The sequence below is a fragment of the Staurois parvus genome, unplaced genomic scaffold (genome assembly GCF_062004578.1).
Source record: "Staurois parvus isolate SC_StPar_1 unplaced genomic scaffold, SC_StPar_1.0 ptg000287l, whole genome shotgun sequence".
Classification (NCBI taxonomy): Eukaryota; Metazoa; Chordata; class Amphibia; order Anura; family Ranidae; genus Staurois; species Staurois parvus.
In genome coordinates this window covers 19,783,275-19,805,411 of record NW_028318083.1, presented here as the reverse complement: position 1 = coordinate 19,805,411, position 22,137 = coordinate 19,783,275, and the positions used below count along the sequence as shown (strand labels likewise).

Below are 22,137 nucleotides of genomic sequence, written 5' to 3'. Positions count from 1 at the left end.
AGGAAGGGTGGGTGGAAGGAAGGAAGGAGTGGATGGAAGGGAGGGATGGGTGAAAGGAAGGAAGGAAGGAAGGAAGGAAGGAAGGAAGGGAGAGGTGGGTTGAATGAGGGAAGAAAGGAAGGAAGGAAGGAAGGGGTGGGTGGAAGGAAGGAAGGGAGGGTGAAAGGAATGTGAGGGTGGAAGGAAGGAAGGGGGGAGGTGGAAGGAAGGGAAGGGGTGGAAGGATGGAAGGAAGAGGGGGTGGAAGGAAGGGGGGGAGGTGGAAGGAAGGGAGGTGGGGTGGAAGGATGGAAGGGACAGGGGGTGGGATGGAAGGGAGGGGGAGGTGGAAGGATGAAAGGGAGAGTAGGGGTGGAAGGATGGAAGGAAGGGAGGTGGAAGGATGGAAGGGAGATGGGTGGGATGGAAGGAAGGGAGGGGCAGTGGAAGGATGGAAGGGAGGGGGGTGGGATGGAAGGAAGTAGGGGGTGGAAGGAAGGGAGGGGGGAGGTGGAAGGATGAATGGAAGGGGGGGGTGGAATGGAAGGAAGGGGCGTGGTAGGATGGAAGGTTAGGTCAAACTCACCATGACTCCTTTAGAAGCATCAAAGCTGTGACTGTCAGCTGCTGTGTTCAGTTTCTTTCCCACACCTCCTCTGAAGCTGCATGGACTGGAGTGTTTGGGGGGCATGGGGGCAGACAGACAGAGCATATCCAGCCTTTCTCCCCTCTTCTCCTATTGGTGTGGAAGATAGAGGGAGGGGCTGGGCAGTGAGAAGAACACAGCGGCAGGAACACAGCAGTGGGAACACGGCAACGGCGGCGGGGGGGGAGGCAGAACGAAAACTGAACTGTTCTGTGAAGCGGTGGAGGTGGTGAGCAGTGCCAGGACTAGGGGTGTGTGGGTGGGGTGGCGGTGGTTGCGGCGATCTTCAAGCAGCAATCTCCTGTATGGCTTTCAATGAAGCAGCTGGAAGCCGAATCTCCTCCTCTCCCTCCTGCGGCTTTCAGCTGCTTCATTGAAAGCCATACAGAAGATCACCACAGCCACCACCACCCCTCCCACACAACCCTAGTCCCGGCGCTGTTCGCCGGCTCCACCTTATTTCCACTCACGGGTGAGTGGAAATTTCGAAGGCTGCAGTCTGCAGGGATGGTTGGCAACTCTCTTCTGGGGGGTTCAGACCCCCCCCAATCTACGCCCCTGAGGAGAGCAGAAAGAGGAATCCTCAAAATATTACTGGGTGTGTTTTTTTTGTCTTAAAGTGTTACTAAACCCACGACAGTAAAATCAGTGTGTATATGCAGTAAAGCATGCTTGTTATACTCACTGTGGAACCTAAGGCGTTAATCCTTCGCATTTTGTAAAAAGGCTATTTGATCCTTTCTTCTCGGTTCCTCCCCTTTTTCAAGCAACCACCTCTTATCTCCAGACTGAACCGTAGGCATGCACATTCTCAGTTTGGTGTGTACTGCTAGAGTTTTTTTTTTCTTGGGAGAGTGCACGTGATTAGCACAGGGCCAATCAGCACTGTCCAGACAGAGGTCAGGGGATTTGCATCCTCCTGGAGCAGAAAGAAAACTCCTCCTACAAGCTTTAGCTAGTGCAAGGCTGAACACAGATAGAAGTCACATGACTGCTCTAACTTCTGATGAGAAAAGGTATTTAGCAGTTTATATTTACTAAAATAATTGCACTTCCATGTTCTATGTACTGTGGGAGACCAGATATAGTGGATACAGGGTCCTGGGTTTAGTAACACTTTAAATATGTAATGAATATAGCAGACAAAAGTCTACTTCTGCATACTAAGTGTGTGCTGTGTCAGAGGGAGGAAAGCTGAGCTGAGTATTGGTAGGGATGATTGTATAATGAATACAGGGTTACTCCCAAGGGGCAGTTACTAATTCTGCTGGCTGAAATCTGCAGCTGGTACTGGAGACTGAAGCTGCAGCTTCTGTTAAATATTCAGTGTTGGGCACATGCTCCCATCAACAATCTCAAAACACCAAACAGCTTTATAGTGAATGAGTAAACCTGCTTGGGTGCCATTTTCAAAAACTTTCATGCATGTTGCTCAAAGTCTGAGAACTTTATGACAAACTCCACTGCAGTCTATGTGAGGTGAATCCAGCAATTCAATTCTGAGCGTTTGTAGGACAGCCAAGTTATAGTCCAACAAAACCATGGGAAGCCAGGCATTACCATGGAGGACATGTATCAAAGCCAAAAAAAACCACAACAATATCTTTTCTAACACAGCATTGTCAGCTGCAATATACAAGGACAATGTGGCTACTATAAGCCCACATTTTTATAGAAAAGGGGGTTGGTTATCCATTCCTTCAAATTATTGGCTCTTTGACTGAGCTGACCAGGTTTTATAGATTGTTCCTTATTTTGGTAGTTAACCTGGAAAATGTTAATCCAAACATCCTGACAAAATCACCACATTACTACTGTAGATTGGTACATACCGGGTATTCTAGTGAGCTCAAGACTGAACTGGAATACAAGGTGACCACATCAAATAGGACGGTGCACAACTAAAAGTGCTATGGAAAGCTAATGGATCCTGTTCAGTACTATAAGTCACGAAATCATAATTTACTTTACTGAAGCAAGATCAGTACAAGAGAAATTATGGTTATTTGCTGTGATTACAGTTTTTTCCAAGCACTGTTTTACTGAATAAGTCATTAACCTTAAATGTTTTTGACTCAAGTCAATGTTAAGTGTAGCTAGGAAAATACACATTTGAATTCATTAAAAAGAAGTAGCTTTATTTTATTGACAACACGATATAAAATATGAAGAAGACTATAGATAAGATAATAGGCTGAGGTTTAACGGTCAACCAGGAGGTACTGTTATGAGGAAATGTATTGCTGACTTAATGTGTTGCCACAAAGTACATTATGTACAGCTTATTAACTAACCATAAAAGTTTGAAGCTCTTCTAAAACATTTTCAGCTGAGATACTTTCCTGATGGGATGTCACTCTTCTACAACCATTGGCTCACATTATTTTTCTAGGTTCTACTATATCCACAGATGTATTGGTAGACTGCTTGCAGATTGGCCAACAACAGTATAAAGGGTGCCATACGTGTATACAATTCCGTACATTTGATGAACAGCTTTACTTGATGCAACTATCATACAGATTGTAAAAAACAATGCAGAAAGTTGAACGTTTGGATGAACAATTCTTAATGTTTGTTCTCATTGATGAATGTACATGTGTGTGTCAACTATGAAAATAATCGGTCAGCGATAAATTATTTAGTGGTGAGTACTGGATTTAAAATGCAGTTACACTTTTTACTTCAGTGTTCCACAAGCACACTGTTCTACTGATGCTGCATAGACTTGTGCTTACCAAAACAACATAAGAAGACTTTTATAAAGGTATCTGGTACTGTGAGAAATATGGACCAGTGCTTACTTACTAAAAATGCTAGTTACTTGCCTGTCTTTAACAGCAACAGCAACAAAAAAAACTACTGACAGGCAAGGATATTTATCAGAAAATAGGTGCAGGTACTGCCCCTCCTCCAGAGGACGGTCATTCCCGATGGTGGGTGTGGCCAAATTGCTATGGGAGGGTTTTACAGGGGCATGGTTAAATGGAACCTGAGTGTACTCAATGTATACATGGAACCACTAGGCCTTATCTCTAATTTATCACCCCCGTGGACTCCCCATGAGAGGCCTTCTGAGCAGATATTGAGTCCGCTACCAGTGACTGCCTTTATTGCATTTGTCTCTCTGTGTTTCAATTTTCAATTGGATTTGCTTCTGATTTTCTGTGACATCTATTACATCGGACATGCTGAAGCTGTTGCAATATTAAAGCGGAGCTCCAGTTAAACAAAAAAAATAAATAAAAGTCAGAAGATACAAAAACTGTAGCTGCTGAATTTTAAAAAACAGCCACTTACCTGGCTGTCCCACAATCTAGCGGTGTACTCACCGCAGCTGCTTTCTCCTGCCATCCTTGCTCCCCAGTGCCCGCATCTTAAGTGGGGGCACCAGGCTGTGACAGCTTGCAGCTTCACAGACAGATGCCCACTGTGCATGCATGAGTAGCGCTGCGCATTGTGAATGGTCCTGTAGTCTTCTGGGACCTGTCACATGTCCCAAAAGACTACGGGGGGGGGGGGGGAGGACAACTTCTGCTTCCTAGGCAATCTCAGCGGAAGTGGGAGCAGGTACCTGTCAAAACTAGCTACCCACATCCACCCCCCCAACTCCCCAGAGGTGCCAATTCCTCACAGAAAGCGGGGGACTAGTACTTAAAGCGGAACTTCTCCTTTTGAGTGTTGCTCCACTGTAAGCTTTGTAGTTTTATACATGCCACATTTTTCAATAAAAATGTATTCTATTTAAAAAAAAGGATGCACGGAACACATATGCCACAGTCATTTTACCCACTCAATATACTTTAATTACTGTGCCACAAGCAGGAGTCTAACAGACAAATCATTTAAAAAAGACACAATTATTTATAAAGGCAAAACACATTACTTTTGCTCTTCAACCTAGCTCAGGGGCGGACTGACAACTCATGGGGCCCCTGGGCAATAGGGGACCATGGGGCCCCTGTGTCCTTGCCCACACTCAAACCACACCCAAAAAAGTCTATGAAAAAGGTACAAGAGGCATCACATGGGGCCCCCTCCTGACCCCGGGCCCTCGGGCAGTGCCCGACTTCCCAAATGGTCAGTCTGCCCCTGACCTAGCTTAAATAAGAATTTCAGAAAATAGTCAATGACTATTTAGCAACCAGCTACTGTTGAAACAATAAACACTTTGGTCAGCACTATGTAATATAAAATATAGCATCAAGAGTGCAGTGGTCAGTAGTATGTCATATATAGCCCAGCGTACAGAGTGCAGTGGTCAGGTATGAAAAGTGTCTATAGTGCAGGGCTCAGAAGTGTGTATTGCACAGGGCAAAGGGCTCAGGAGGGCATGTCACACAGGGCTCACTAGTGTACGCCAAACAGGTCTAAGAGTGTGTTGCAAAAGGTGCAGGACTCAGGAATAGGTAACACACAGGCCAGTGTACTAACCAAGTACAAAGCTCTCCCCTTAATGATACCTAATGATCTTTGTCCTCTTGTTAGGAGGACCCAGGTCTGTACTGGGCCCAAGACCAGTAGCGCACAGTACAGGGCCAGTGCCAGCGTTCAGTACCAGCACAAATACGAGCCTGCTAACAGGTATAAAGTGCATGCACATACAGTAAAGGTGCCTACAAATACATGCAGCAGTTTTCTGTACCCCACTCTGCCAAAAGGTGGGGCTGTTCTGATCAGAATTCCTGATAGTAAAAAAGTGTACCCACACCAACCCACCTCCCACACATTTCTAAAGGGCAGTAAGAAAGACCAAGGGCCAACAAGAATTAATTGGTTGTAGGAGGGAACAGGTAATCTCTAACCCCACATTCAGAGTGAGGAAATTGAGAGATGCTGCAGGTTACACCATGCAGAATTTATTTTCCTTAAATTACTGTTCTGGAATAAGCATCCAGGAACCCAATTTGTTCACAGTTTCACATTATATGTGTAGTAATCATGCTAGGTGTTTCTAGTTACAGTGCTGTTATAGCTTTGGCTTGACCAGATTGTTTTGGATTGTGGATTGGCAGTCAACTTTTGGCAGGGTACAAGCAGGCATGTACGGTAACCACAAGTGGAGAGAGGAAGGCTACACATCCATTTAAGGACCACTATGCACACAAGATCTTTTCATAACATCGCCACTCATCTATTCTACAACTAAAATACACAGGAATCTGGGATTTCACTGATGCAGAACAAAATCAATGATTATTTCAAGAGCCAACACAAAAGTGCTAATAAATACACACAAAGCAACTTTTTACACCAAACCCGACAACCTGCTTCTGAGCAGCTGCACTTTAAGTCATGCAATAAGGATGAAATCTGACAAGAACAGAACATCTAATTAGTGCAAAATATATTTTTATCTGTTCTGAGCATCAGAGCTTTGCCAGACTGTGAGAAGGAAATATTGTTTCCGCTACTCTAAATCCAAAAATCCACAGCAGGGCTGAAAGCCTGGCTCTGTCTCATTCCAAACGATGTAGTAAATTGGAAAAGTGATCTATAACCATTTGTAACAGGCGTACAACTAATTTAAGAGTTGTTGTTTGCAGCGTCCCTCCAGGATGGTATAAAGAAAAACAATTTATGTTCAATTAGGAAAAGGGAACAGAAATCTGAGCATTTTTCGAAATTAAAATTCTGAATGCTAGAAAACTGTGCTAACTTTGTGTAACATATACAAGAAATAATGAGAAAAAAAAACATAGAGGAAAGAAAAGCATCGGAGTTACACATCGTAACCTAAGTGAAAGTAAAAATTTCGTGCAGAAGAGGAAACAAGTGTTTCAAAGCCAAGGGGGCTTTTATATTCAGATGCAAACTTTGCATATGCCTGCATTTTCTAGAGCTCAATCCTGACTGGTATCACCGTAAAGAAGTTACAAATCTAACATGTTGCATACAACTAATTTAAGAGTTGTTTGCAAAATCCCTCCAAGATAGTATAAAAAAGCACAAGAAAACTGAATTAACTTTGTGCAGCATATACAGGAGATGATAAAATAAAGGGAAAAAAAAATGTTACGCATAGTAATTTATTAAAAAAAAAACTAAAAGCACTCATATGTGTTGGAGAGGAAACCAATTTTTCAAAGGCAAAAGGGCATCTATATCCAGATGTGGACTTTGCATATGCCTGCGGTTTCTATAGTTCAGTCCTGACTGGTGCCACCCTATAGAAGCTGCACAGCCAGTATCTGTTTCAACCAATTTCCAGCTATTAGTCAGACAGTGCAGGTTACAAATAAAAGAATTTAAATAAACACAATCAACAGACAGACAAAATGCCAACAAAAAAACCCCAAAACAGTAATATAAAGGTGCATGTGATTAATAGTTTTAATTTGTCAAAAGTTAGCAAGTAACACATGATAATAAGAGCGCCAAGTGTTATGCTTTAGCGAGTCAACAAGATCACACTGAGGAAAAATAAAAGTAATGGTGTTGTCCACAATACCCAGATGCTTTCTTTCAGTTTGTTTCTTATATAAAAAAAGATTGGCTGCTGTTTACAACACCTTTTTTCCTCCATTTCTCAAAGTTTAATAAATTAAATGTTTGAGTCTATAGTTCAAAGTGTACATTGACAGTCAATAAAAAAGTCTACATATAAAAGTTAGTAATGGAATTGACATGATTAGTGAGTAAATAACATAGATGTTTAATGGTTAAAATATATTACACTTTATAGGACATAGAAAACAGACTTACCAATACACTTTATTAGACTAAGTCAGCCTTTCTCAACCAGGGTGCCCAGGCACCCTGGGGTGCCTTGAGGTTTCTTCAGGGGTGCCTTGGCAAGATGTCTGAAAATTGCCCAAAACTTGTCTACAAGCCAGCGGGTGGAACAAGCCTGCCTTTAGTTACACAAAGGCATAGGTTTTCATTGCGCTCCAGTTTTTACCTTCTTGCCGTCAGTGTCCTGACAACCATTGGCATCATCAGATGATAAAGAGGATGTTGGCTGCCTGCACAACATTCTAGTTTGACCCTCTCCTGCCTCTCTCCATCAGTGCTGGGGTCACATTAGCTCATTGATGGAGAAAAACTGAGGGAGAAGGAAACACTGGAATACTAGTCAGTAGCAGTGTGCAAAAGTGTATTTGCTTTGAAAGAGTAAATCACCTCTAATGTTGGGTGTCTTACATGTGTAGATGTTGCTGCATTATATAAACTATTAGAATATTTGTTCACATTTTAGAATGGGGTGCCCTTTTAAAATTATGGACAGTCCCAAGGCACTATTTAAAATTATGGACAGTCTTGAAGCACCCCATTCTAAAATGGGGTGCCTCAAGACTGTCCATAATTTTAAAGGGTGATCAAGACTGTCCATAATTAAAAAGGGTGCCTTGATTCAAAAAAAGGTTGCGAAACACTGGACTAAGTTAAGGCAAGCCATCAGTGATGACATTTTTTTCCCTGCAACTCCTCAATCTCTTCTGCAGCGCTATTGTGTTCTGCCAGCAGGGAGCCTTCCCTGCGAGCAGAACACAATGATCACTGCTATAGCCCACTGGCAGTAATAGCATGCAAAAACTCAGTCTGGTTGTACTGACGTCAGTTGCTGGATCAACAACATCAGTACAACCAGCCTGCCCATAGATGAATCAAATCCTGGCCGGTCCCTGCTGAAGGGACTGAGATTCAATCCATCTATAGCTGGCTTAAGTGCTTGTTTACACTTGCCACACTCTAAAACTGTCTGTTTTAGCATCTGAGATGGTCTCCATTGCATGACAGTGTTGGAGGCAGTGTCCTGCATTGCTACAACACAAAGCACTGTTTACCTTTCATTTACATAACTTCAATGAATTTTGACAATCTATTCACATCTATATGCAGCAGCAGAGCTGCAGTGCTGTAACGACAGTGATTTCAGGAAAGCTCCGGAAAAAGAAAAATTAAGCATGTCTGCATTTTTAGGTATCACACTGCAACCCACCAGTGATATAGTGTAAAAAGGGCACATGGGAAACAATTACTCTTACAATGGCTAGCATTGATCAGGTGCAGAAATGCCAGTGTGAACGCGCCCTAAAGGGAACATAGAATGCAACCCTGATCCAAACCTGAAACAAAATCCCACTTCAACCATTTCCAGACCTACTAACAATCTTTTAAGAATGCTTTGTAAAGACTACTTACATTAAAGCTCTCCAAAGTGGTCGATTACATGGTTAAGGGTCAAAAAGGGGTAAGTAAATGTCTGGGGATCAATAGGAGGTAGATAAAAGATGGAAGGTCAGTTGAGGGTCAATCAATCTTTCAAGACCTCTCTAAAGCTCCAAGTTAGCCCCTATACCAGAAGGTAAGGTATCTAATAGTGAGAGAATGGTTTCAGAACATCTCAAATCTCACAGAAACACAGTATTATATCATAATGCCAAAATCATGTACGTCAGGGGAACCCAAACTCTTCAGTTCATCGACCCATTCATGAAGTTTTAGGTTATCAACCCCCAACATTTATTATATGAAAATTATGTAATAAATACTACATATATATTAGTATTTAATATAAAATATTTGTCTTCTCTCTTTTTCTCTCTCGATATCTGTATCATCCCTGATTTCAAGATAGTACAAATAATAGTACAAATCTAACATTTGCATGGCTACACACAAGTACAAGTGTGATCATTGCAGGACTAGCATTATATCAACACACTTTACATGGAGTAACATTGGAAGCTGTCACACATGTTGCTTCTCCAAAGAATGTAAAGATATTCAGAAGCCTTCAATTGTACCATGGTGGGGGGGGGGGGGGGGATAATCAAAGGCTCACCCAGCCAATACGGGCAGGAAGCAGCTGCAACCACTGAATCAAGTCTCTAAGAATTAGCAGTACATAATACTTTCCCTATAACAATCATATCAGTTCATCTTTCTTTGTTTTAATAAGCAGTCTAAAATGAAAGAAACTTCTCTTTCAAGTATTCTTAAACCCAAGCATATAGTATATTATATATTAAGTCTGAAATAAACATACGTAAGTGCTATTGAACGTATAGATAATGTCCAATCTCAGAGAAACCCTTGATAATGCTTTCACGTTTCTAGTTTCCTTGCATGTATTCTGTTTGCAAAAGAACCATAGAGAACTGGTTGAATTGCATTGTTGAAAGAAAAGGTTGGTGCTGTTGATTACACTTCCAGCTACTTGGAAAAGTGTGACATTAAATATAAGTTCAGACGGGAATGCTGCTTTCTTCTTTTCTTAGTTTTAAGAACATAATTGTTTTCACAGTCCCCCTATGCAAATGATAAGGGAAGAGGGGAATCAACCAAGCATGCCAAAAAACCATGATACCCACGTTCATAACTGCAAGCTGGAAATGCTATTCACATATAATACAACTGCAGTGTAAAGTTAGGGTGTACGGTCTTCAACTGAAATGTGCTCAAAATAAAATGGGGGGGGGGGGTGGAAAGCTTTGGGATACTCTGCAGTGCACCTTGCCAACAGGTTATTAAAAGGGTTGAAACCTCTGAAATGAATAAACAAACAAAGCATGTCCTTTTACAGTGTGCATTTGTCTCAGTCCACAGCAATGGGTGTGATTTCTGTCTGCAGGCTCACTCCTCTTCTCTCTTCATTTGTGAGAGGCTGCGCCAACTGGAAGGGATGAAGGGGAATGGGGAGAGGGCCTCCAGCATATAGCCTATCATTGACAGCTTCAGTTATGCAAATTTGCCTATGAGATTGTGTAGAGCAGCCTTTCTCAACCAGGGTGCCCAGGCACCCTGGGGTGCCTTGAGGTTTCTTCAGGAGTGCCTTGGCAAAATGTCTACAATTTGCCCAAAACTCTCATACAAGCCAGTGGGTGGAACAAGCCTGCCTTTCAGTTAAAAAAGCCATAAGTTTTCATTGTGCACAATTACGACCTAACCACCGACGTCCTGACAACCAATGACATCATCTGTTGATAAGAAGGATGTCAGCTGTGTGCACAGCATCCTAGTTTGCCCCTTTCCATCAGTCCTGGGGTCACATTAGCTCAGTGATGGAGAAAAACTGAAGGTGAAAGAAACAATGGAAAACTAATCAGTACCAGTGTGCAAGAGTGTATTTGCTTTGGAAGAATAAATCACCTCCAATGTTGGGTGTCCTACATGTGTGGATGTTGCTGCATTATATAAAACTAGTAGAATCATATTTCACAATTTAGAATGGGGTGCCCTTTTAAAATTATGGACAGTCTAGAGGCACTCTATTTTAGAATGGGGTGCCTCAAGACTGTCTAGATCCCAGCCCCTTGCCTCTGGAAACTCAGAACAGCTGCGCAAATTCTGGACTTTAAAGGATAAGTTCACCTTTTAACAAAAAAGTATAAATGTACATTTTTTTGCAGGTAAACAAAATGTGCATTTTTTATGATTTTTTTTCTGGAGGCTCCAAAGCATTCCACCAGTGATCAGCGACCAGCTGGAGCCAGGCAGGTCTCCCTCTGATTGGTCACTGTATCTGCTTGCTCAAACATCCTGTACAGGCAAGCAGATATTTACTGACAGGAAGGCTCAATGAACTAGCACGATGCTCCACAGTGCCTTGGTAGTTCATTGACAACTACAAGCTGACAGCCGCAAAGGCTGTCAGAACTTGTAGTGTTCTCATTCACAGAACACTGTGAATGAGTGATGCAGCCAGGTTGGGTGGAGCCCCACATGGCCATGTTTTTTTTAAATTGTGACAGCTAGCACAGAGGGGAAGGTCCCCCTGCTAGCTGTCACAACAGGAATGGGGGGGGGGGGTGTGGGGGCCAGTCCGATCGATAACATGTTACATGTTACAGCCTGAATATGGGTGTAACATGTAACATGTTATGAAAGGTGAACCTATCCTTTAAATGCTGTGAGATGGCCAGCTTAAGGGTTTACAACCACTTTAACAGTGAACTGCATGATAAATAAATATTTAACAAATCCAAGTGGCATGCGCATTCTTATTTGAATTCTGCTTTGCCTTTTGTATTTTTCTTCAAATCTGTCACTGCTGCTGTCTTTCCATCTGCAGGGTGACTGGTCTTGTATTCATGCCCTCCTGTAGCATGACAAAGTTTGACATGTGGGCAGGAGCAGGGGCAGAGATCCCATTGCAGAGCTTCTGCATTCAGATTCGTGCACCCACTCTTGCCCGCTGGTTAGACTTTGACATGCGATTGTGTCCATGCTAGCAATGCATGTGCATCTGTCCATCCACTTCTATGGGCTGCCTGCATGCAGCTCCGAATTGGATGCACACTCATCTGCCAACATCTCTGCACAGAGGACGGGACTAATCTGCCATGAGCACATACAAGCACAGCCTGTCTGTAAGTTCTATATAAAGGGATTCACCGCAGTCCTCTGCATCTGTACACAGCAGAAACCGTCAGCTGACTATTTAAAGCGGTGGTAAACCCCAAAAAACAAAAATGTAATATTCTGCAGTTTACCAATTCTTAGATGTGATGGCTGCATTAGTTTTTTTTTCTATTAAACATTTTTCTTTTATTTTAACCAGAAGTTTTATATTATATATATTTTTATTTTAACCAGAAGAAGTTTTATAAACTCTTTCATGTGCTTAGGTAACCTCAGCAAAACAAGCACCGCTGTCTTACTAGATCATTCATGTGCTTGCTTTTGAAAACTGACATTTGTGTGAAACTTTTGTTCCTGTTACATTAACTCGTGACAAAAAAAAGAGAGATAATAAATGTCTATTATAGCTTAAAGTATAGGATTTGCCAAACTTAACAGCAGCATTTTGAATTCTGAAATCTCTATAATCAGACAAGATAATTGTTGTAAATGTTTCAATATACCGGGTTGAATACAATAATCTTAATCTAAATAGTTTTCAAAAGTGATGAAAAGTGATGATTGTAACACAGGACTCTGAATAAGGATGCCTTGCAAAATAACTGCAAGCTGTGATAGGCACATACAGTACAGAGGTGAGCAAAGTAGAACAGCCAGTGTGGAGGCAATCCTCCATTCAGAATATGCTGGCGCTTATTATTTTACATCAGTTGGCACATGAAGAAATGTCTGCCAACAAATATCTAATACTTCCAGATATGAAAGAGCATCCATACTCCTGTTATTCTCATGTGACTGCAATGGTTGTTTGGGGATTGTCTCAGCGCAGTCACATGGAAGCGGTGAGATGGTTCAGCGCCATACAGAAACGCACTGACCTTGTTAGGTGCACGCAGTTTGGCACCCCAAACTCACCTAGCAAACGTGAGCACTTTGTGGCCACCAAAGCGCATGGTACTGCAGTACCATGCAGTTTGTTGCAGTGCAATTTTAAAAGTCGTGACTGCTGTACTTTTTCATGCTCCCATGTATTTAGCAGCCCACTGAAATGAATAAAATGTCAAAAACGTGCCATGTAGGAACGGACAGAAATGTGCACATTGTGGTGTGAACTGGCCCTTAAAGCAGAACTAAGCCCATTGCTTTTAAACTCAAAACAGTCACAATCAGGGGCGGACTGACAACTCATGGTGCACCCGGGCAATAGAGGATCATAGGGCCCCTGTGTCCTTGCCCAAACTCAAAAACGCCTATGAAAAGGGTACCAGGGGCATCTCATGGGACCCCCTACTGAACCCGGGCTCTCCGGCAGTGCCCGAGTTTCCAAATGGTCAGTCCGCACAATCAAGGCATATTGTGAATGATTACTGTCACAGGTGCTTGTGCTCTCATTTAAATTGTCAAGTAATTTAGTGACACAACTGATTATATTTGTGGCACGATGGCAACTGAAGATCAAATAGAGGCTAATATGGCGGCTTGACAGTAAAGGAAAGAAGGGTTTTGTTCCGTTTCTATTTGTTAAACAATTTTCTTAATTCTTTAACTAAATTTTGATTTAAATTTAAAGTGGTTGTAAACCTCAGACATGAAATATGAACTAAGCACAGCCCTCTATAGAGTTTAGTTGTCTCTATCCAGAGCACTAAGTGTCATCTTTCTCTGCCGCCTCATTTCTCTGTTATCAGCAGGAGTCACTGCTAACAAGTTTTCCTGACACCAAGAGAAAAGGTGAAAGAGGAGGGACCTTCAGCAGATTTGCAGCCTCAGCTTTGTTCCTGTGTGCTGTGTGGAGGGGGGGGGGGGTCTTTTGCCTCCAATCAGCTCTCATAGCCCTCCGAGTGCAGTTTCATCTCTCCGCCCCCTGTTTTCTGAACTCTCAGACAAGCTTATAAATTCAGCACTTGGAATGGATGTCAAAAAAGAATACTTCAGATCAACAGGTACAACTTATGCAGAAGGATGTGTTTCATCTCTGTGTATCACCTGAGGCCAGGCACTTCGCTGGGTACACAGAAGGGTTTACAACCACTTTAAGGTTCTAGTTTAAAAAACACATCTGGATTACTAACTGAAAAACGAATATACACTCTCCGGCTACTTTATTAGGTACACCTTGCTAGTGCCAAGAAAATATCCCCCACACCATTACACCACCACCCTGAACCATTGATACAAGGCAGGATGAATCCATGCTTTCATATTGTTTACGCTAAATTCTGACCCTAACATCTGAATGCAACATCAACCAGTCTGCCCATTCTCCTCTGACTTTGACATCAACAATGCATTTTCGTCCACACAACTGCCGCTCACTTGGTGTTTTCTCTTTTTTGGACCATTCTCTGTAAATCCTAGAGATGGTTCTGTGTGAAAATCCCAGTAGATCAGCAGTTTTTGAAATACTCAGACCAATCCATCTGGCACCAACAACTATGCCACTTTCAAAGTTACTTAAATACCCTTTCTTCCTCATTCTGATGCTCGGTTTTAAATTCAGCAAGTCATCTTCACCACATCTACATGCCTAAATGCATTGAGTTGCTGCCATGTGATTGACTGATTAGCACTTTGTGTTACCAAGCAATTGAACAGGTATACCTAATAAAGTGGCCGGAGAGTGTAGGTGACACCCAGAAAAACTGCAAATGTTTCATACACCATTTTTCAAGCTGGTAAAGGACATGGCTATTATCTATGTCACTGAATATTGTGCTCCACGCTTAAACATAATACATTTCTCTAATGTATTTTCTGATGCCCAATCTATTTTTCTCTCCTTGATACATTCTCTTTTGTTTTGTCTTGTTATCCTTATCAGGAAAATAGTTCCAAAGAAAACAATGAACCAGATGGGAATATGTGGTTTCCATGAGGCCACAGAAAAGGCACAAATGGATTAAGTGCTTCAAGAATCAAGGACTGCTGAAAAGCTAAACTTGATTTTTGAAGAGAATAAGGCCTGCAGATAAAACATGAAAAACACAGTTCTCTGTGTCTCAGCTGCTCATTATTACAGACGCATATCAGCAATAAAAGGAAAAAATAATGCTATAGTGCTACCCAGACAAAACAGAAAAGAAGGCAGGAGGGTACGCACTGTCAGGTCTGGGCACATAAATGCCCACATGGCTTTAATTGGACATTGGAGTTAATTTAGTAAAGGAAATAAGGTTCTTCTCAAGTAAAATGGATGTTTACTGATCTAGTAACTAAGCTGAAGCTGTGTTCATTTTGAATACTCAATCATGGGCAAGGTAATTAAGAAAACAGGATTTACTAGCAGGTGATTGGGTATTTAAAGTAAACACAACTCCAACTTATTTGCTAATATTCGCTGTGCTAGTGAACAGCCTCTATTCCTTTACTTAAATAGGAGCTCCACCCAAAAGGTGAAGGTCCGCTTGTCTGCCTCCTTCCCCCCTCCACTGCCACACTTGGCACTTTTATGGGGGGAGAGGGTACCTGGTTTTGACAGATACCAGTTCCCACTCCAGGCTCAGTTCACTTCACAGGTCCCAGAAGACTGCAGCACCAATATCAAGGCGCAGAGGCTTCACTTCACCGCAAAGCTTCTGGTTTCCCTCGCTTGCAATGCTGGCGCCGGAAACCCAGAGGCTAGTGAAGAACTATCCTGGGAGACAACAGTGCTGGACCCCTGGAAAGGCAAGTGTCCTTATATTAAAAGTTAGCAGCTACAGTATTTGTAACTGCTCGCTTGTAAGTTTTGGGGGGAGCCTGGACTTCCTCTTTAATCAGTCCCATTGTATTTTGGGCCTGGGTAAACTATAAGTGACCATACAGATTCCGATTCAAATATGATCTCTTTTTAGACATGCTTAAAAGGTTAAAAATATAATAACATGTTAAAAACATATTTAATATAACATTTTAACAAAGATAATTTTAAATCTGCATAATATGACTTACCAGTCTCAGTATTCTTGGCATCACTGTATATGTGTAGTTTATGAGGCTTGTCTACCAACATTTTGAGCACACTGTAAAACAAACGCATGGCCAATTTAAGAGTAGAAAATAAGTAGTAGCTTCAGCAATCTATCCAAAACCAAAAAGAGAAAAAACAACATTTAACAGGAGCTCCACTCCTGGCAAAGTAGAACTATAGGCACAATGTTTTTTATCATTTTGGGTAGAGTAACAGAGGGTTATAACCCCATGCCAGTTTTTCTGCCATGTTTTTCCCATTGGGGAGCTTTCCTTTCACTTCTTGTCCTATAGCCAAAGCAGAAAGTGAGAAGAAATCCATCCAAAGGGAAGAATACCTTGGTTGTCACCAGAACTAGTGTCCCTATTGGAAGATTTTGCACTGATCTTATTCTGGTGAAAACCCAGAATTTAGGATTTTCACCCTAATAGGGGCACAGATAGCAATACAGCATAAAAAAATGACATCACTCCCCATTCTATCCAAAACATAATGAAAGGTTTTGCCTTTAATTCAACTTTAACTAAGGCTTTCAAATGAATTGCTGTGTTTTGGTTATATTGGTGTGTTTAGCAAAGTTGAGACACATTTTATGAAGTGCATAAAATTAAAAGAAGCACAGTAGGGAAAGGCTAGAATCTCTGCCAGGTTTTATTGTTGTCTATCTTTGACACATACAGAACTAACAGTCTGGCATAGGTTCTAGCCCTATTAGTCTATCCAAAATAAGATTTCACTGGAGTTTTACTTTAATCCTAAACATTTTAACTGGTATAGTTGGTGAGCCTCTGTTCACACATATGCAATTACTAATGCGTTTCAGAATGCATTAAATTGAATGACAGGTCAAATAACATGGTTTTCTATGTTTGCTGTTCACCTACATGCAGTCCAGCTACAGTGTGATTTTGAAAAGTGTCCTGTGCAATTTTCAGAGTAGTACTGGTGCGATTTTTTAGCCTGATACACTTTAACAATTTGCATTGGAATTGCACCTGCACCGCTTGAACACAATCACAACGCATCCAGCCATCAAAATCGCACTCCATCCCCACCGGATATATGTGAACCCAGGCTTAGAGCTTTACCCACATTATTATCATGCTTGTCGCCCTGCCATAATTTAACATTTAGACCTCATTTACACTTGCATCAACCTCTGAAGAGTGATTCCAAGAAAGCATTTGACAGGTGGCTAGGAAGTGTTGTGTCGCCTTCTCACCACCTACTTTAAACCCTGCACCACCACTCTGTTGCTCGGCTTTATTCACCTGAAATGGGCAAATTCGTCAGCAGTACTGTAGCCAGATGTGACAGGGAGTGTAACTTTTTCTGTGGCCATGACTAGGGAAGAGGCTTTAGGGGGAAAGTAAAACCATGGCTCAACTGCCATTTTTACCACCCCCTAGCCCCCAGTAAAAAAAAAAAATCATAGATCAAAATTTGGCCAGTGAGGTTGAACAGAAGTCGGTCTACCAAGCGACTTTTGTTCAATAACCCTGTCAGATAAAAGCCTCAGAGCTGATCTGTGTATACTGTTGGAATACAATATCACAGTAGGGAGGATTCCACAATCCACCTTGAATTTGTGGATGGGGGAATTAGTTCAATTTTTTGCATTCAGATTGCTGGCTGAATGAAAAAAAGCAGAACCAGGTATGGCCGGCTTTAGGCTCCTTTTGCCTGTGTGCTGATCTCCAACTGAGCATAGCATAATGGGGGGATGACTGGTCCGAGTCCGCTCAGTTTATACAGAGCAGACACATCCAAAGCCTGCTGTGTTCTATGGGTGGCCGAGTGTAAACAAACTGCCCTCCAATTGGATCCACCTAGAAAGAGTGGAACGGATGCCCTTACTTTTTTTTAATGGATCAGATCAGATTGGAGTTAGGCAGGTGTAAACGGACTGAAGTCCGTTTACACACGCCAGGCCATAAGGATACATGAACCATCCGATGAGTTCTGCCTGAAAACTTACAGGTGGACCTGATCGGATCACCCGTGCAAAAGAGCCATAAGGCATCTGTAAAATAATTACAATAACCACTTGTTCATTCATTAACACCCCGGTCACATTAAGCCTGATTTTGAAATTGTGCGACTTACAGTGAAGTCGCACGATTTCAAAGGCGGGGGACATGCCAATTTCAGGTGCGATTTGCAAGACATCTGACATAGATGTTTATGCAAATTGCACAAAAAGTAGTGCATGTACTGCAGTAGTGCATTGGTGCGGCTCCAACCAAGTCGGTGCGGCACCGATACGACCGCTGTAATTGTGGACAATAGGGTGCGACTTGGCATACGGTTTGCAAGTCTCACGCAGTGTGACTGGGGTGTTAAATTAGGTATCAATTAGGTCATAAAGTATACACCTGGTAAAGAGCTGTAGCAAACACCAAAGTAGGAATTTATAAAATGAATGCAGGCTATAATTTGGCAAATTTTTGTGGTTTGCAAAAACAAATATACATTTTCCTCATTCAGCCTGTGCAAGCTTTAAAATGTTTTATAAATTTCCAGACACCAGCATGCCACATAAGTCTGAATCATTGTGCTTTGTTAACTGTAATGCTTACAGAGAAAACGTCAACAATGGCAAACTAATAATTTGAATCTCCACTCTTATATTGGTGGAATACAGTAGTTTACCTCTCAGGAATTACTTGATTTCTAATTATTTACTTAGGTGAAACAAGAAGAATCAGCACCCAGAACTTCAAAACCTTACAGGCAACAATAAAGCAGAACTAAACTCTCTCTCAGTTAGCATTAACTAATTTGAATTCTTGTGCTGCTACCATTAGTACAAAAGATAGGAAGGTATATTATATTTTTTCATTGTAAACCTTTTTTTTGTTTTTTTTTTTCAGTTGCTTCCTGGTTTTTGGCCTAGGCCAAAATGATTTCATACATCCCAGGAATCTTCACAGGCATTTTTTTTTCTTTCATCTGAGGAGAGGAGGAGGTACATTTTTTTCAGGAGGTTTTACTAAAGGAGGAGTATGGCCAAAGCTCTTTTGACCATACCTCTCCTATGGATCACAAGTGAACTTCGATCTGCATTCCTGTTATCCGCTTTCGGCTAAATAGAGAAGAGAAGAAGCGCCTCTAAGTGCAGTATAGGTAACTTTAATGGGTAACAAATGTAGAACAACTCACATATAGCATGTATAAAGCAGGCTCAAGAAGATGGGAGATTGGCTGTGTCCATGCTTTGACAGCCGAGTCTGCGCTCAGAAGATCGTGGATATAGGAGAGAAGCCGGCCGGCATGTGAAGTCACCTAAAGATGGCGTCTGGAACTCACGTTGAAGCACGACGTCGGCGTCAACGTGATGACATACATGGACCAGTATGCATAGTGATACATTTCAGAGCAGCACTAGACCTCTAAGGGCGGAAGCGTGCTCTCTTATCAAGCTCTCAGCTAACAATGGGCTGCTGTTGTCACTCAGCTGGCCCAGGCTCAGGAAGGATCCTGATTAGACTGCCAGCTGGCTGGACCTCTCAGCCTAAGCCAGCCACTCCTGCCCCCTGCACAGCCCAACACTCCAGTGAGCTCTGGAGGAGCAGAGCAGACAGTCGCTAACTAACAGTCAAAGGTTCTCTGCAGACTGAAGACAGAGCTGAGCGATCAGCGGTGTTTGATCGCTCATTTCTCAGTCTTAGAGCTGGCACAGATGCACCATGGATCGATGCTGCATCCTCCTAGAAGAGTATGTATGTTTGTTTTTTTTTAATTCCCAAACTTCTCTTTTAAGGCCAATAAGCGAATGGGTTATCTCAATGCAATATACTTTAATTCTTTGATACACAGGTATAACACAGCATAACAGCAGATGCAAGCTTGCTTGTCTGTGCCTAGGTTTATACTTTTATATACGTTTATATAGCAGCACAGTGGCTAAATGGTTAGCACTTCCGCCTGGCAGTACTAGGGTCGTTGGTTCGAATAACAGCCACGGCAACACCTGCCTGGAGTTTGCATGTTCTCCCTGTGCCTGCGTGGGTTTCCTCCGGGTACTGCGGTTTCCTTCCACACTCAATAGACATGCTGGTAGGTTAATTGGATCCTGTCTAAATTGGCCCTAGTATGTGTATGAATGAATGAAAGTTAGGGACCTTAGATTGTACACCCCTTGAGGGTTAGGGACTGATGTGAATGTATAATATATATGTAAAGCGCTGCGTAAATTGACGGTGCTATATAAGTACCTGAAATAAATACTGTATACTGTACTTCCATATTCAATGAAGGAGGTACAATTCTAATATATTAAATTGTATGCTAAATAACAAAACCTACCATAATTCCCTTTCTAAATTCTGTTGGAAACTTGCTGATAAATCATCCTCTCTCTTTGAATCTATATTCCATCACACTACGATGTCTTAGGCACAAAATGGTATAAATGTAAACTCTGATGACTGAAACAGTAAGGACTTTCTGCTGTGCCACAAAGGGAAGTAGAGCAGTTTTTGCAGAAAATATATATTGAGCAAACAAAAATGTAAAACATCTTATCCAAAGAAAGCTGTATTTCATTTTATGCTGTAAAGTGCCCTTTACCACATTTTACTGCTGTTAAAGGTTCGTTCACACACAGTACACCAATTGGAATTTTTCCACGCCTGATAACTGTCAGTCACTGCTAGGGAACATAGAAAACATTTGTTTTAGGTGTGCCCTAGCAGTGACTAGCATTTATACAATACAATGCCCTCTGAGTGACCAATCTACATTGCAGGGATTTTAACAAACGTAGTTGCAGATTCCATCCTATTTCTGCTGTAAACACCAGCTGTATATAGAAGACCTCTAGGTTGCCATATTGCATTTAATTTTACAGCAGCTGCAGATTGAAACGAAAAGATAATTTTTTATAATATTACATTACAACATGGCTTGTGTAGCAATTGTATATGCTATATTATTATTTTTTTTTATTTGCAATATTTTTTCCCACAAAAGTGGAGTTAACCTTTAAGTGTTTTTACAACACTATAGTGTGAATACAGTCTTACTTCAGCTTTACAGCACACACTGCACTTTGAATATACACAGTACATCCGGTATGAACTATATGCAGAAAGCATCTCCAGAAAGAGTGGACAGGTAATTATTACTTAACATGACCCCCTTCTTTCCTAAAGCTAGCTGGACTAGAGCTGCATAGTTTGTTTTCAACTGCACAGTTACATTCTCCTAATCTGGAAAATTGCGCAGTTCTTAAAGGGTGGATTCTGCAAAACAGAAAGTACCAAGTTCAGGTCCCACAGTGAAACTGGGGGCCTTACCAGAGGAGGCACATGCATAACATTTTGCATTTATGTACATTCTAGAGAATGTGAGGCCAGTTGGCAGTGAAAGACACCGATACTTGACCATTGATAGTACTTAAAGCTAACTGTCCATCCACTTTCCATTAAAGAAACCCCAAGATACATGCCACCAAAAAGGAACTGAGAGAAACTTGGAATGTGGGATTTCCAGGTTTAGTGGCATATATTCCAGATTTTATTGAGGGCAGACCAATTGTGATGTGGGGACAGCTAGAGGGGATATTCTGGATTGCTGGATTGTTTTCTCTCCACCCCCCACACACACCTTCCTTTCTTTTGGGTGACTAGAAGGAGAAGGAGGAAATACCGTACATATAAGGGTGAAACTATTCCAGGATTTGAATTGATATATTATCCATAACCACTGAGGGCAGGATATTTGTTTTGGATGTGAGGTTGCCTCTTCCCTTGGTGGAATGACAGAGAATAATGAGAACTGCCTTATGGAACAAATAATCTGATATATTCCCTGCCGATCCGTTTGACCAAGATATTATTCACTTTGGATATTGTGTTTAATAACAAAGATGGATGCCCACCCATATTTATTTTGCTGACTCTCTCTGCGTGCTAGTGCCCTGTACCTCTATCTGTGACGATATTGAGGGTGCTTTGTTCTCTGTCTCCAAGAACCAAGGTCCTGAAGAAGCTAAGAATGCAAAACGGGTCGACTTTTTGGAGGACACAAAGAGAATAGTGATAATGATGCTACAGTATATCAGGGCTGTCTAGACATGCATTGTTTTTTAAGCATGGAATTGTATGTATAACTTAATAAAATTTGTATTTTTATAGATATGAATTTGTCCTACACTATACCAAAAAAGTCCCATAGAACTTGTGTTGGTTTCTAGATTTGTGAATTTAGGGATGAGGTACTTTGCAGTCTATAATGTTAAGATAAAATATAT

General features: G+C 41.6%; 1 protein-coding gene across 4 annotated transcripts in view; it reads right to left on the bottom strand.

The window, feature by feature from the left end:
* ATXN1 (ataxin 1) overlaps positions 1 to 22,137 on the bottom strand; it is a 378,441-nt gene that overhangs the window by 175,153 nt on the left and 181,151 nt on the right. For all 4 annotated transcript variants that reach the window (XM_089682288.1, XM_089682287.1, XM_089682290.1 and 1 more), the window contains exon 3: positions 15,863 to 15,933. The gene's annotated coding sequence lies outside the window, so the exon portion shown is untranslated. The remainder of the gene's footprint in view (positions 1 to 15,862; positions 15,934 to 22,137) is intronic.